This window comes from Pristis pectinata, chromosome 5, assembly GCF_009764475.1.
Source record: "Pristis pectinata isolate sPriPec2 chromosome 5, sPriPec2.1.pri, whole genome shotgun sequence".
NCBI classification, from domain to species: Eukaryota; Metazoa; Chordata; class Chondrichthyes; order Rhinopristiformes; family Pristidae; genus Pristis; species Pristis pectinata.
In genome coordinates this window covers 8,782,116-8,798,105 of record NC_067409.1, presented here as the reverse complement: position 1 = coordinate 8,798,105, position 15,990 = coordinate 8,782,116, and the positions used below count along the sequence as shown (strand labels likewise).

Sequence of the window (15,990 nt, the reverse complement as noted above, 5' to 3'; positions counted from 1 at the left end):
ACAGCGAACTTCTCAAATGTTCCCATTAAAAAGGAGGAGGCATCGGATTCTTGGTGGGATTAAAGGCGGATAAATCCCTGGGGCCTGATGACATGTACCCCAGGCTGGAGAGGAGATTTCTGGGGATCTGAGAGAGATATTTAGATCTTTGCTGGCTAAGCCTGAGATGCCAGATAACTGGAGGACAGTAAATGTGGCAGCTTTATTCATGAAGGGCAGTAGGGACAAGCCAGGTAATTACAGCTCAATGTGTCTAACATCAATAAAAGATTTTTTCTATTATTTTCCCTAAGGGATAGGATTAATCTACACTTGCAAAGGCATGGATCAATCAAACATAATTGGCATGACTTTGTTAGGGGAGATCCTGTCTGACCAATTTGATAGAGATTTGATACGTGTTGATGAGGGCAGTGTGGTTGACGTAGTCTACCTGGACTTCAGTGAGGCTTTTGACAAGATCCCACATGGGAGTCTGGTCCAAAAGATGAGATTTTGTGGGATCCAGGGCAAGTTGGCAAATTGGATCCAAAATTGACTTGGTAATAGGAAGCAGAGGGTTGTTTTTGTGATTGGAAGCCTGAAACCAGTGTTGTACCACAGTGTTGTGTTTGGACACTGACTGTTTGTTATACACATCGATGAGTTGGATGTGAATGTTGAGGGTATGATTAGTAAATTTGCAGGTGGCGTGATAATTGGTGGTGTTATCAATAGCTAGTGCCCAACATTAATGAGTTGGTAAAATGGACAGAGCAATGTGATGTGGAATTTAATCCCGATAGGTGTAAGGTGATGCACTTTGGGAGGATTAACAAGGATAGGACATGCACAATAAATGGTAGGACCCCAAGGAATATTGAGAAACAGTGAGACCTTGATGTACAAGTCTGAAGATCCTGAAGAGGGTGATTAACAAGGAAAATGGGATATTTGCATGTATTGGTTTATTATTGTCACTTGTACTTGTCTTACAAACTGATCGTCCAGGTCAATTTGGCTTTATTAGCTGAAGCATAGAATATAAGAGCAGAGAGGTTATGGTACAACTTGATAAAACATTGGTTAGACCACAGCTGGAAAACTACGTGCTGTTCTGGTCACCACAGTGCAGAAGGGATGTTGAGCAAAAAACAAACTGCTGGAGGTACTCAGAGGGTCAGGCAGCATCTGTGGAGGCAAAAGGATAGTCAATGTTTCAGGTCTAGATCTGCATCAGGACTGAGTGTAGAGGGGAGAGTGAGGGGTGAGGCAGGGGCTGGCAGGCGATGGGGGAACCTGGTGAGGAGGGAGATGATGGGCGGATGGAGAAGGGTGGCGTCAGGAGACGGTGGCCGGTGAGTGATAGGTAAAGACAGGCAAAGAAAGGAGGAAAAGGTGGAGCCAGGTGGGGGGAGAGGAGGTAGAGACAGACAGAGGTTGGAAGGTGATCAGTAGTGGTAATTTGAAGGATGTAATTACATTGCAGAGGAGATTCACCAGGATGTTGCAAGAGATGGTACATTTCAGCTATGAACAGTGACTGGATGGGCTGAGTTTGTTTTCCTTGGAGTGAAGGATGCCGAAGGGGAATCTGAGGGAGGGATACAAAATTATGAGGGACATAGAGTCGATAGTTGGAAACTTTTCTCCATTGTGTCTAAAACCACCGAGTATAGGTTTAAAATAAAGAGTGAACAATTTGGAGAGGATCTGAGGAAGAATATTTTTCCCCCACTCAGAGATCGTTGGAATCTAGAACATGAACCCTGAATGAGTGGTGGAAGCAGAGACTCTCTGAACATTTAAGTATCCACAGAGGTACTTAAATCGCCAGGGCCGAGAGGCTATTGGACTAAATGTTGGAAAACAAGCTTGATGTAGATGGGTACTTGATAGTGGTCTGTTTTTGTGCTGCATGACTTGATAACCATGACTCTAATTGGAGACACTAGTTTATTTATTTGGTACAAAAACAAAATGTTGAAAATACTTGGGTCAGAGAGCACCTGTGGAAAGAGGAACACTGTTTCTGTGGTCTAATACCATGTGCCCTTATGACTCAGAGACTCTCCATCAGAATTGGGAAAGAAAAGAAGCAAGTTGCAGAGAGAGTGAGGGACGGGTGTGTAGTACAAAGGGAATTTCGCTGATAGGGCAAGGTCTCAACCAGATAACTTATCCGCACAGCAACCCTGGCCTCACCCTATCAGTGATGATCCTTTTGTTCATCCCCTTCCTCATTTTGATGAGGGGTCTTTTTGATCGGAAATGTTAACTATTTCCCTTCCCACAAATACCACTGATCAACAGAGTGTTTTTAATATTTTCAGTTTTGTTTTAGATTTTCAGCACCTGTGGTTTTGATATTCGTTATTGATTGTTTTCCTTCTTACAGCGACAATTTTAATTGGTGTAAATTTTCTGCACATTTTATTTTAGGAAGGCACCTTTCAAATCTGATGACCCAAAGTATTTCACAGACACTTAATAAGCTTGGAGTGTGGTCAGTGCTGTAACGTAGGAAACGCAGTGGGCGTTTTGTGCACAGCAAATCCCACAAACTGCAGTGAGATGAGACCGTCTGGTAATTGAGTACTCAAGGTATGAATATCAGTCGGGCACCAGGGATCATTTCGCTGGCTCTTTGAAATGGTGTGAGATCGTTTATATCTGTGTCTAATGTCTCATCTGAAAAAGCAACACCTCTGACAGTGGAGCTCTGGAGAGTCAGTTGCTATTGATTCCTTGGAGTCAGACTTGAACCCCTAATGAGAGGAGAGAGCATAAGACAGTAGAGGAACAGGTCCTTCAGCCCATGTTGTTGTGCTGGACTAACTAAACTAATCCCTTCTGCCTACATCATGTCCATATCCCTTCATTCTCTGCACGTCCATGTGCCTATCTAAGAGCCTCTTAAACACCTTTATCATACTTGCCTCCATCCCCAGCCCTGGCAGTATATTCCAGGCAGCTACCACTCTGTGCTTAAGCAAAAAAACCTTGCCCCACACACCTCCTTTGAACTTTTCCCTCTCACCTTAAATGTATGCCCTCTGGTATTAGACATTTCAACTCTGGGGGGAGAAAGATACTAGCTGTCTACTCTATGGCTCTCAATCTTTTAAACTTCTATCAGGTCTCTCCTCAGCCACTCCAGAGAAAACAACCCAAGTTTGTCCAACCTCTCCTTGTAGCACATGCCCTCTAATCTGGGTGGCATCCTGGTAAACCTCTTCTGCATCCTCTCTGAAGCCTCAATGAAATGTATAAAATTCCAAAAGGACATGATAGGTGAAGTGCAGGGAGAATATTTTTCCTGTCGGGGGAGCCTATGGCCACTTTGAGAAGTAAAAGGCAAGCCATTTGGGACAGAGATGAGGAGAATTTCTTCCACTAGGAGGTGGTGAACCTGTGGAATTCTCTTCCCCGGAGCATTTGGAGGTTTGGTTGTTCAAAACAGATTAATGGATTTGTAGGAATTAAGAGAATTGAAGGATACAGAAAGTGTTGGAAAATAGCACTGAGCTGGAAGATCTGAGTAAGAAAGCTTATGGGATGTTAGCTTTCATAAGTTGTGGGATCGAGTTTAAGAGCCGCGAGGTAATGATGCAGCTCTACAAAACTCTGGTTAGACCACACTTGGAGTACTGTGTCCAGTTCTGGTCACCTCATTATAGGAAGGATGTGGAAGCATTGGAAAGGGTGCAGAGGAGATTTACCAGGATGCTGCCTGGTCTAGAGAGTATGGATTATGAGGAGAGACTAAGGGAGCTAAGGCTTTACTCTTTGATGAGAGGAGATATGATAGGTGTACAAAATATTAAGAGGAATAGATGGAGTAGACAGCCAGCGCCTCTTTCCCAGGGCAACAATGCTCAATACAAGAGGGCATAGCTTTAAAGTATTGGGTGGGAAGTTCAAGGGAGATATCAGAGGGAGGTTTTTTTTTACCCAGAGAGTGGTTGGGGCATGGAATGCGCTGCCTGGGGCAGTGGTGGAGGCAGGTACATTGGTCAAATTCAAGAGATTACTAGATAAGCATATGGAGGAATTTAAAATAAGGGGATATGTGGGAGGAAGGGGTAAGATAGTCTTAGGTGAGGTTTAAAGGTCGGCACAACATTGTGGGCCGAAAGGCCTGTATTGTGCTGTACTGTTCTATGATTCTATGATCAGTGAATGGTGGATCAAGCTTGAAAGGCCATATGCCCTACTCCTGCTGTTTCTTCTGTTCCTTGTGAGCAAATCCCTTTCTCCCACTCCTCCAGGTCAAGTAGCACTGCCCTGGGTCCTTTTCTCCTCAGTGGGTTTCTGTCACAGCCCCTCCATTCACATTACTTTTCAACAACATACGTGACCGTCACCTAGACCCATTCGTTCTGAATTAAATATTGTAAGGGATACGGGAATCCTCATCTCCCTTGATGAGGACCTAAGCTTGGAACTGTGATAAGCAGTGAAGAGGATATGGGTCCTCCGAGTTACAAACACCTGATTTGTGTACAGCCCATACATATGAATAAGCGTTTGGGAGACTGGCGGGATGGATGGGGGTGGATTTGCCGGCTGCAGGCATCATCTGCTGGGTAGGAGCGGTACATTTCCCCATGCCGTCTCTCCCCCCAAGGGGCTGGGTGGAGCCGAGCAGAGCCGGGAGCGCTGAGCAGACTCTCTCCCTCGCTCATCTAGTCAGTGAGGCCGGCTGTCGGCCGTTCTTCCCACACCTGCTCGCTCTCCCATCACAGCCGTTTCTGTGAAGCTGACTTAGGAACAGGATCAGAATCAGGTTATTATCACTGACGTGTGCCGTGAAATCTGTTGTTTAGTGGCAGCAGTACAGTGCAAGAGGTAAAAATTACTATAAGATATAAAAATACTGCAAGAGGAATAACTGTCGTGTTCACGGACCGTTCAGAAATCTGATGGTGGAGGGGAAGAAGCTGCTCCTGAGATGTTGAACAGTTCTCGGGACCAGAATCCTCTCACAACCTGGGGACTGCCTCTACAAATAGTCTGCAAGATGAACATCGGACAACAAGAACAGGCCCTTCGGCCCACGATGTCCCAGATTTGTTCACTAAAAAATAGCTAAATGGGCAGAATGAATTTAATGGACTGGGAAACAATGTAGACCAGATGGAGACACAGGAGACTGCAGATGCCGGAATCTGGAGCAACACACAGGAGCTGGAGGAACTCAGCAGGTCAGGCAGCATCTATGGAGGGAAATGGACTGTCTACATTTCAGGTCGAGACCCTTTAACAGGACTGGAAAAAGAGGGACCAGATGGCACAGTTTAAAGGGTATATGGGAACAGAGGGACCCAGGTGTGTGTACGTGAGCGAGAGCGAGGGTTGGGTGGGGGGAGAGCCCAGTAAGGCACATTAGACTCCCGAGACACTGCATAAAACCCAGGATGGGCATATTGCACTTGTGCAAAACACGGATTGGGCCACAACTGGAGTATGGCTTCCACTTTTGGTCTTTGTACTTTGGGAAAAATGTGTAGAGGATGCAGCAAAGATTGGCACAAAGGTCCTGAGGAAATTCAGTAGAGGTATACAAAGTCATGATGAATTTGCACAGGAATAAATCCCCCTCTAAACTTTCAGTGGAAGGTTCCAGGACCAGAGGTCCGAGCCATAAGTGCTTGAGTAAAAAGGCAGATGTGACAGGGAATGATGATGATCTGGAAGTTGGGGCATTTTGGGGTGGTGGGAACAGAAGCAGTCAATGCTGTTAGGGGATTGAGAAGGAACAGGAGAGAGAATAATTTACAGGGCTCTGGGGGAAGAACAGGGGAGTGGAACTGACTGGAGGAGCTGGGACAGACTCGATGGGGCTGTATGGCCTCCTCCTGTACTGTAACAGTTCTACAAGTCTATGTCACCACCATGAAACACCGACCTGTGATTTTTTTTGTTGCGGAGAACTCTTCTGGGGGGAAAAGCAAGGAGAAGACTAGGGGTAACACTCAGCCTACTCTCTCCCTCCCCACTCCTTGGGTAAATTACTCCCTTCAGGGCTGATCTCCAGTCTCAATTTAAACTGGTAACTTGGTCTCTTATTGTCACATGCATCGAGGTACAATGAAACTGTTTTTTTGCATGCCATCCATACAGATCATTTCATCACAAGTGCATTGAGGGAGTACAAGGGGAAAAACAACAGAATGCAGAATAAAGTGTCACAGCTACAGAGATAACGTTGCAGGCAGACAATGTGCAAGGCCACAACGAGGTAGATTGTGGGGTCAAGAGTCCACCTTATGATACAAGTCTTTTCAGTAGTCTTATAACCACAGGATAGAAGCTGTCTGAGTCTGGTGGTATGTGCTTTCAGGCTTTTGTATCTTTTGCTGATCCTCTAATATTTTGTAGATTACTAGTTCTAAAACTAAATGTATGAGGTAGAATCAGGGTCTAACTTAGGTTTTGATATTAAGAATACTAATGTGTTTCTCCCCCTCTTTTTGATATGAACAATATCAAATATTACTTTATTGCAGGTTTACTGAGCCACTGAGGTTTCTGAAGAGTTTGCTTGTGCTGACCTCTGGTGCTACCTGTGCAGAATCTGCAATGTTTTCCTTGCAAGGTGTGGGTTTTGCCCTTGTGATCAAGTGGGCTACAATAAATTGCCCCTAGTGTGGGTAGATGGCAGGAGAATTGGGGTAGTGTTAATGGGCATGTGAGAATGGAACTCAGGGAAAATAAGTGGGGAATGGGATTAATAGGATTGCTCTGAGAGCTGGCATAGACTCAATGGGCCAAATGGTCTCCTCAGACTCATACAGAAACAGGCCCTTCAGCCCAACTGGTCCATACCTGTCCAAGTTTCTTTTAAGTGTTGTTATTGTACCTGCCTCAACCACCACCTCTGGCAGCTCACTCCATATGCTGGCCACCCTCTGGGGGGGGGGGGGGGGGGGGAGAGGGGGGAAGGAGGTCATCTCAGGTTCCTTTTGCATTGTAAGATAAGAAAACAGCACCATTCTTGTTGCTTCAGATTCACAAACGACAGCCCCAGTAGGTTTTATCGACATACCTGGCGTTGCCCTACCAAACTTGCTGAGTTTGGTTATTTGAAATCAGCCCTTTGGTTGCTTGTCCAGAGCTATTATGAGCCCAGTACTGTAACTGCTAAATTCCACATCTATAAAAGACTCCAGCTGGTAACTAATCTATGATCCTCAGCTCCTGGGATAATTTCAGCAACAATCTATTTGGAGTTTTAAATGGCCCAAGATGTTTCAGAGTTGTGAGAATTGAAGGGATGATATTAGGAAGATTAATCAATCAAACATTCACACAGCAAAAGGTGAGGATTCTTGTTGAATTGATGATGTGTATCGTATAGACCCCGTAGTGAATTCTATGCTGTGGTTAAGTTACCAGAGCAGCAATCCAGAGGCTTGAGTTCAAATCCCACAATGGAATTTAAAAACATCAGTAGTGATGACCACAAAGCTACCAAATTGCCATAAAAACCATCAGGGTCACAAATGTCCATCAAGGAAGGAAATTTGAAGCAGTGTAGCTGGTCTGTGATTCCAGACCCACTCCATTGTAGTTAAATGGCCCATCAAGCAGCTCAGTTACCAAAGGCAAATGTTGGACTCACCAACAATACCCAGCCAGATTCTGAGGAAAAAAAGAATTAGAACAAAAATTGCTTTAAAGGTAAAAGGCCAGAAAACCTAGAAACTGTGGGCACACGAAGTTCTTTGTCTGACACACGGGAGGACTTGCCTTCAAAGAAAAGGGCGATAGAGCTGGAGTATGGGAGAACTTCCTGACCACATTTTCTCTTTGTGCATCCACTACTGGTCTCAACAGCAATTAGTGCTGAGTCAACTATTGGTTTTATAGAGCATGGAAACGGGCCCTTGTTGTAAGAAAAGTTCAAAAGGTCTCAAAGGGCAAGGACTCTGGACAGTCTTTGGAATTAGAGTGATTTATTTATAAAAGACAAACACAGGATAGGATAAGCAGGAACAAACACACATACACACACAGGTGATCACTAACATGGGGGAAATAACAACAAGGGTGAGATGTACACACACACAACAAACTGGGTACAAACGATCAAGGAAGAAACAATACAATGCCTGCCACCCCTCGACTCAGTGCAAGCATCGGCTCTACGCTCCCGGGAATCTACTTAGGACACTCCTAACCCTTATGGAAGTGCACACTCTTACCAATGGTCTCTTCAGTGTTGTTTCATGATTCCTGGAGCAGTCAAGAGAGAGAGAACTATGCACATGTGACACTCTTTATAGTGCTGGAGGGCTGGGTGGTCCAGCCCAGGTAGTTCAAACAAGCCAATGGCTCAGGGCCAGGTACAAAGGTGTTTACAGAGGCCAATGGTCAAGGTTGTATACTAATGGGTGGGTGGAGCCAGACCTTGATTGACAGTGATGTGGCTTGCGACCAGGTGATCAATGGTGTCACGTGACACCTATGACCCGTCACAATACAGCCCTTCAGCCCACTGAGTCTGTGCTGACCATCAGGCACCCATTTATGCTAATCCCACTTTCTCCTCCCCCACATTTCGCCCACAGATTCTACCACTCACCTACGCATCAGGGACAACTTACAGTGGCCAATTAACCTACCAATCATTTTATGGGATGTGGGAGAAAAGCAGAGCACCCAGGGGGATCCACGCAGTCACAGGAAGAACATTCAAACCCCACACACACAACACCCGAGGTCAGGATTGAATCTACGTCTCTGGCGCTGTAAGGCAGCGCCTTCACTAGCTGCACCACCGTACTATCTCGTATGGAAAGTGAAGTCGGCTCACAGATTTGCCATGAGCTCATTGAAATGGAGAGCAGGTTCAATAGGGTAAGTACCCTCCTCCTGCCTAGGCAGGTTGGAGTGGATCCTTGCAGCAGTTGGGTCTCATTGAGCTAGGAAGTAGAAGAAGAAACAGCATTGGGTATTGAAGACCACTAGTTGACTGGGGCCTGGAAGCCACAACCTGTCACTTTAGCTTGGTCAACTTCAGAACTCTTGTGCATCAAGTTCCATCCAAAAATGGCAAGATGAAATGTAGCTCCTATTATTAATGAAGGCCCCAGTAACCAGTGTCAAATGGTACAGAGTAGGAGTTGTGACCTAGGCAGATCAGTCAGTATCAGTTTTGAGAGATGGGGAAGGCTTGAGTGGGTCGAGTGACCTACTCCTGCTCCTATTTTTGAATCTTCTGATGGATGTAGAGTTGGGGGAAGAATCAATGGGGTCTTTGGGCTGCAGTGCAGTCGTCACTGGCAGACACCATCTTCTATGCAAGCTGACATTTCTTTCCAAAAGTGACCTTCCAGCAAAGGAGGGCAAGTAAATGGCTGATTATCTAACCTTGATCCTGAAAATGAGCAACACAGGACACCTGGAAACTTCAAGCACAAGATGTCGTTGCATTGTTCTGAATATAGGGCTTTATTGAATTGTATTTCTGAGCAAACATCTATTCCCACTGAGTTACTGGGCTTGCCTTTTATTTTAAATTAAAAATATAGAAGATACTTATTTTGAAAAGTGGCTATAGTTATTTATGATGCAGTCTCAATTCAAAAATTCATTGGTGTCAGTTAAATAATGCAGAGGGATGCCAGCTGTCATATTCCCTGTATTATGAATTGCATATTTCAGTTCCGGGGATATCTGTCTTTGGGACACTATTCTAAATCCTGGATGGAAAGCTGGGAAAAGACTTTGTTTAGCAGGCATTTCGATTAATAAATCACAAGCATAAAATCTTAAGAGAACTGGGTTCCACTAGAGTAAAGAGCTAGATGAATTATGAAATAAAATGTGTGGGCAATCTTGAGGATAGTGCACTATTTATGCAAATGTTTTCATCCAAACAATGTTTGAATTATTCTGGTTGTGGATATCTAATAGATTGAAGTACATCTGACCAAAGCGATGTCTTGTGAGCCAACTTAGGTAAAACGTGCAGCTTTCCTCTCTACAAGGAATACTTGTTGAAACCCACTCTTCATGAAGGTCTATCCCCTAAGGGAATACCAAAGAGGATATTCATGAGAGTGAAGGTGTCAAGAATTGTGGATGATGATGAGATCATGTTGAAGAGAAATGATTGGTGGAGAACAAACAAAACAACAAATTTCACATCACTTAAGTTGTGATAATAAATCTGCTTCTGAGAAATGTGAAACTGTAAATTGCAGAGTTGGGTCCTCAGGAAAGGGCTGATGCACATTGCAGTCATAACTTCAGTAACGTAAAAAGTTCATGTTCGGCAATATATTATGGATTTTCTCCCTTTCATCTCTTTATCTCACATCTTGCTGGAGATGCAGTTTCTATAAGGTTTGAGTTTTGAGGCCCATTTTGCTGTCTCCATTGTAAGGCCAGTGCAGCCTGGAACTAACAGTTTCTTCTACCCCCCAGGTACTAAACACCACCAGTTGTCCTCTTGCTGTGTGCAAAAGATGTTTTCGGTTGTACACTGAGGTCTGTAGAGTGTTTTAATATTGTCATGGGTCAGAGTAGAATTACAGAATGGTTACAGTGTTGAAGGAGGCCATTTGTCCCACTGTGTTGGTGCTAGCCCTCAATGGAGCCCTCCCCACAATCTCCTTCAGATACCTAGCCAGGATCCTTTCAAATGCTGCATGGATATCCTGACAGGGCATTTCACACCTTTGCCCCATGCTGCACTGTAAAGCAGGTTGAAACAGACCATTTCTAGTGGTCTCAAGTCACTGAGGAATGTGACTTAGGATGGAGTAGGGAGTTTCCAGCCAAGAAAATCAAAAACTGCTAGGTCGGGCAGCATCTTTTGGAAAGAGAAACAGAGTAAATTGTTCAGATCTGGGACCGTTTGTCAGATGTCCTGATGAAGGGTCCCAGACCTAAAATGTTAACACTTTTTCTCTCCACAGATGCTGCCTGACCTACTGAATGTTTCTGGCATTTTTCTGTTTTTATTTCAGGCTTCCAGCATCTGCAGTTTTTTTTATTTTTGAGTTTCTAGCAGCAGAGTTGTGTGGATTAATTATTAACATGACAGACTGAATAAATCTTTTCAATATATTTTGTGTTCATTTTAGATTTTTACATGAAATGGATTGTTACAGACTTTGAAGTGGGATGTAGGAATAAGTGATGTGAGACCATTGGGTTCAACTTTATCAACCAATGGTCTAAGCTAAAGTTGATCAGAAGCATTTCTTTAGTCAGAGTCGATTCAAGCAGCAAAGTTGAGCATTTCTTCCCAGGCACATACACTGGGCAGGTCACAATCAGTCTGAATGAGCTTCCCTCGCAAGCCTGTCCAAAGACCATCCTATATTAACACTAACCAGTCAGCAAGTGACCTTTGACTGAATGAAATGGGAGATGGTGTCACTAGTGAAGGATGCTCGCCTCTAGACTTTGTATGTCAATTGTCTCATGTTGTAAGGACAGAGATGCTTCTTCAAAGGTGCAACCACTGACTTCACATTCACCTCACTGTAAAACATTTTTGAAACAAGTCTCCTGGACAACTGCTGGCTGTCTCAAGAGTTCTAAAGCTGATTGGGCCAAGGTTATTTCTCTCTATACGCCCAGCCTTGAAGAAGCCTTGCATACCTATTGCAGAAAGCAAAGGCCACTTGCTCACTAGTAATCATTTGTTAATTAACACCCCACCATACCTGTAACAGATTCTTACTGAAGAATTGCTTTGGGAAATGTTCTGGTGTTTGTGGCACTGAGTGTATGACTAGGTAGATTGGATCAGCAAGTTTGCTGATGATGTTAAGATTGGAGGCATAGTGGACAGCGAGGAAGGCTTTCAAAGCTTGCAGAGGGATCTGAACCAACTGGGAAAAATGGGCCAGAAAATGGCAGATGGAATTTAATGCAGACAAGTGTGAGGTGTTGCATTTTGGAAGGACAAATCAAGGTAGGACATACACAGTAAATGGTAGGGCACTGAGGAGTGCGGAGGAACAAAGGGATCCGGGAGTTCAGATACATAATTCCCTGAAAGTGGCGTCGCAGATAGACAGGGTTGTAAAGAAGGCTTTTGGCATCCTGGCATTCATAAATCAAAGTATTGAGTACAGGAGTTGGGATGTTATGGTGAGGTTGTATAAGACATTGGTGAGGCCAAATTTGGAGTATTGTGTGCAGTTCTGGTCACCTACCTATAGGAAGGATATCAGTAAGATTGGAAGAGTGCAAAGGAGATTTACTAGAATGTTTCCAGGTCTTCAGGAGTTGAGTTACAGGGAAAGACTGAACAGGTTAGGACTTTATTCCTTGGAGCGTAGAAGAATGAGGGGAGATTTGATAGAGGTTTACAAAATTATGAGGAGTATAGACAGAGTTAATGCAAGTAGGCTCTTTCCACCTAGATTAGGAGAGATAAGTACAAGAGGACATGACTTTAGGGTGAAAGGGGAAAGGTTTAGGGGGAACGTTAGGGGGAACTTCTTCACTCAGAGAGTGGTGGGAGTGTGGAACGGGCTGCCATCTGATGTAGTAATGTGGGCTCACTCTTGAGTTTTAAGAATAAATTGGATAGATACATGGACGGGAGAGGTCTGGAGGGTTACAGACTGGGTGCAGGTCAATGGGACTTTCTATGCTGTAGTGTTCTATGGTTCTGTGGGTGTCAGGAGGATTATGTGGTTTGTGGAGAATGAGATGTTCAGAGGCAGTGTAGACGATTGGAAGACTGGTCGAATCATGAATGATGTGTTTCTCCAATTAATGTCTTCCCTATAAACTCCTGTAAATTTACTCCTATTTATGTTTTTCTTTCTTTGAGAATAGTTCGAATGGGCAACATTATCACTGCTCCAGAATTATTGATATCAACATAAATATTAGGAATAAGACCCTAGTCATACAGCACTGAAACAGGCCCTTCAACCCACCATATCAGTGTGGTCAGCAAGTAGTTTTGTGTACTAAACCTAGTTTTCAGCACTCAGTCCATCACCTCCTATGCCATGTGTTCATCTAGATATTCCTTAAATGTACTGAGAGTCTCTGCCTCCACCGCCCCTTTGGACAGTGCGTTCCATGTTTTAGTCAATCCCTGAGTGACAAAATTCTTCCTCAGATCACCTTTAAATCTCCTACCCCTTACCTTAAGCCTGTGCCCTCTAGTTGTAGACACCTCTGCGAGTGGGAAAATTTCTCACCATCCTCCCTATCTCTGCCCTTCGTATCTCTATCAGGTCCCCCCTCAGCCTCCTCCACTCCAGGGGAAACAACCCCAGTCTGTCCAATCTTTCCTCATCGCTGCAATGCTGCATTCCAGGCAACATTCTGGTGAATCTCCTCTGTCCTTCCATCCAGAAGGAGCAAGTGATCTGATCTTTGGTTTCAAATCTCCTGCCACACATCACACCCTCTGCTCCCCCTGTAACTTTGACTCTCGTCTAGTTTATCTCTGATGTGTCGGAGTGGTCTCCTGGAGAGGGCGCTGCCACGGGTATAATCAATTACTTTAATATCAAGAACTTGGGATTAAACTTTGGAAGGAAATGTCTGTTATCTGAGTAGGTGCCACTCAAGAAATTATAAAACAAAAATTAGAGTGCTCAATACTGGGGGTAACACTGATGTGGATTGAGGATGGGTTAATGGACAGAAAACAGGTCATATGTTGGTTGGGAGGCTGTGACTCATGGGTTGTTGCAAGGATTGCTCCTGAGATACCGGCAGCTCACAATCTATTATCAATAATTTGGATGGAAGTATTACGTGTAATATATCCAAGTTTGGTGACAATACAAAGTTGGGTGGCAGGGTAGGATATGAGAAGAGGGGCTTCATGGAGGTGGATACATGTTAGGTGAAAGGACAAGGATATACAGTAACATTTTTCTTGTGTTAAATTGCTTCCATTCTGCAAATTTCTACCGGCGCTGGGTTCAATGTAGACTTGATGATTGACTGATTTATGAGGCGTTCTGAGGTGGATGGAGTTTGGAGCCCCTGTCGTACGTTCCACTGGGAAACTCCATCTGGACCCCATGCGTGGGGCTTGGATTATTTATTCCCTGGGTGGCCTCTTCTCCCCCCTGACTCCAGAGGTACTGTGGCAATCGCTGCAGTGCGCCTTTCAGTGAGACCAGAGCTTGGAGCACCGCCAAGGGTTGGTTGCTGAGATCGGATACTTGGCAGCACTGAATGTGATCCACCTGCCTCTGAGCTGATATAAAAGTCTGGCTTGGGTTCCTTGGATGGAATACCAGGCCGAGATCATCACTGACCTATCAGCCGTATCAAAAGGTCACAGGACATAAGAGAAGTTGGCCATTCAGCCCCTTGTTCCTGCCCCTGCCATTCACTGAAATTGGGGTTGATCCTTTACCTCAGCACCCTTCATGGACTAATTACAACACAGGAAGAGGGTATTCGGCTCGTCAAGTTTTGCAATCTATTCCCCTGCTCTCTCCCTATAGCTCTGCAAATTATTTTCACTTGTACCCGCCAGCTTCAGAGAGCAGTAGATGTTGAGATATTAAGGGATTTGGGTATAGTGCAGGAAAGTGGCACAAAGAACATGGAACAGTACAGCACAGCGACAGGCCCTTCAGCCCATTATGTCTGCACCGAACACGATGCCCAGTTAAACTAAATCTCTTCCACTTGCACATGGTCCAAATCCCTCCGTTCTCTGCATATTCATGTGCCTGTCTAAAAGCCTCTTAAATACCTCTATTGTGTCTGCTTCCACGGCCAGCATTCCTGGCTGCCTGTTCCAGGCACCCGCTGCTCTGTGTGTGTGTGTGTGTGTGTGTGTGTGTGGGAAAAAGAACTCACGCCACATGTCTCCCCCTCTCACCTTAAATGCACGTCCTCTAGTATTAGACATTTCTACCCTGGGATAAAGATTCTGACCGTCTACCCTATCCGTGCCTCTCACAATTTTAAAAGATCAGTCATCATCTCATTGAAGCAGGCGTGAGGGACTGACTAGCATGTCTTATGTTCTTAATTCTCTCTTGAAACCCCTGATTGACTCCTTTAAAGGTGTCTGGGAAAGGCTGATGATGAGCTCAAGGTGGCTGGATGTTGAGTCAATGATGTTAGAATCATCGAGAGATGTGTCACGGAAACAGGTTGTTCTGCCCACCAGGTCCGTGCTGACCGGCAACCACCAGCTTTTACACTGATCCTTCCCTAACCCACTTTAGTCTCATCACAGCCCTCCTCCAGGTTCTATAACCCACCCAAACATTAGGGACGATTTACAACGGTCAATTAACCCACCGACCTGCACATTTTTGGGATGTGGAAGGAAACCGGAGCACCCAGAGGAAACCCATGTGGTCACAGAGAGAACGTGCAAACTCCACATAGACAGTATCTGAGGTCAGGATCGAACTGGGGTCACTGGAACTGTGACTGTGTTATTGGTTGTGCCACTTCTTCTGCACAAAAGGATCTCTCTCCAAGTCATATGATATGTAAATTGGTTTATTATTTTCACGTGTACCAAGGTACAGTGAAAAACTTTGTTTTGCATGCCATCCATACAGATCATGGTAGTGCAGCAGTTAGCGTAACGATCCCAGCCGCTGTCTGTAAGGAGTTTGTACGTTCTCCCCGTGTCTGCGTGGGTTTCCTCCGGGTGCTCCCACATTCCAAAGACGTACAGGTTAGGAAGTTGTGGGCATGCTATGTCGGTTCCGGAAACGTGGCGACACTTGCGGGCTGCCCCCAGAACACTCTATGCAAAAGATGTATTTCACTGTGTGTTTTGATGTACATGTGACTAACAAAGAGATCTTATCCTATCATTTCATAACATCACTGCATTGAGGTTGTACAAGGGAAAACAATAACAGAATGCAGAATATAGTGTTACAGTTACAGAGAAAGTGCAGTGCAGGCAGACAATAAGGTGCAAGGCCACAATGAGGTAGATTGTGAGGTTGAGAGTCCATCTTATGCGAACAAGAGGTCCGTCCAATAGTCTTACAACAGCGAGATAGAAGCTGTCCTTGAGCCCGG

The 15,990-nt window shown here is 44.7% G+C and overlaps 1 protein-coding gene across 2 annotated transcripts in view; it reads left to right on the top strand.

The window, feature by feature from the left end:
• hhatlb (hedgehog acyltransferase like, b) overlaps positions 1-15,990 on the top strand; it is a 60,063-nt gene that overhangs the window by 1,361 nt on the left and 42,712 nt on the right. The window contains exon 2 of one of the 2 annotated variants that reach the window (XM_052015455.1): positions 2,422-2,583. The exons of the other annotated variant lie outside the window; for it this stretch is intronic. The gene's annotated coding sequence lies outside the window, so the exon portion shown is untranslated. The remainder of the gene's footprint in view (positions 1-2,421; positions 2,584-15,990) is intronic. 2 annotated transcript variants of the gene reach the window in all.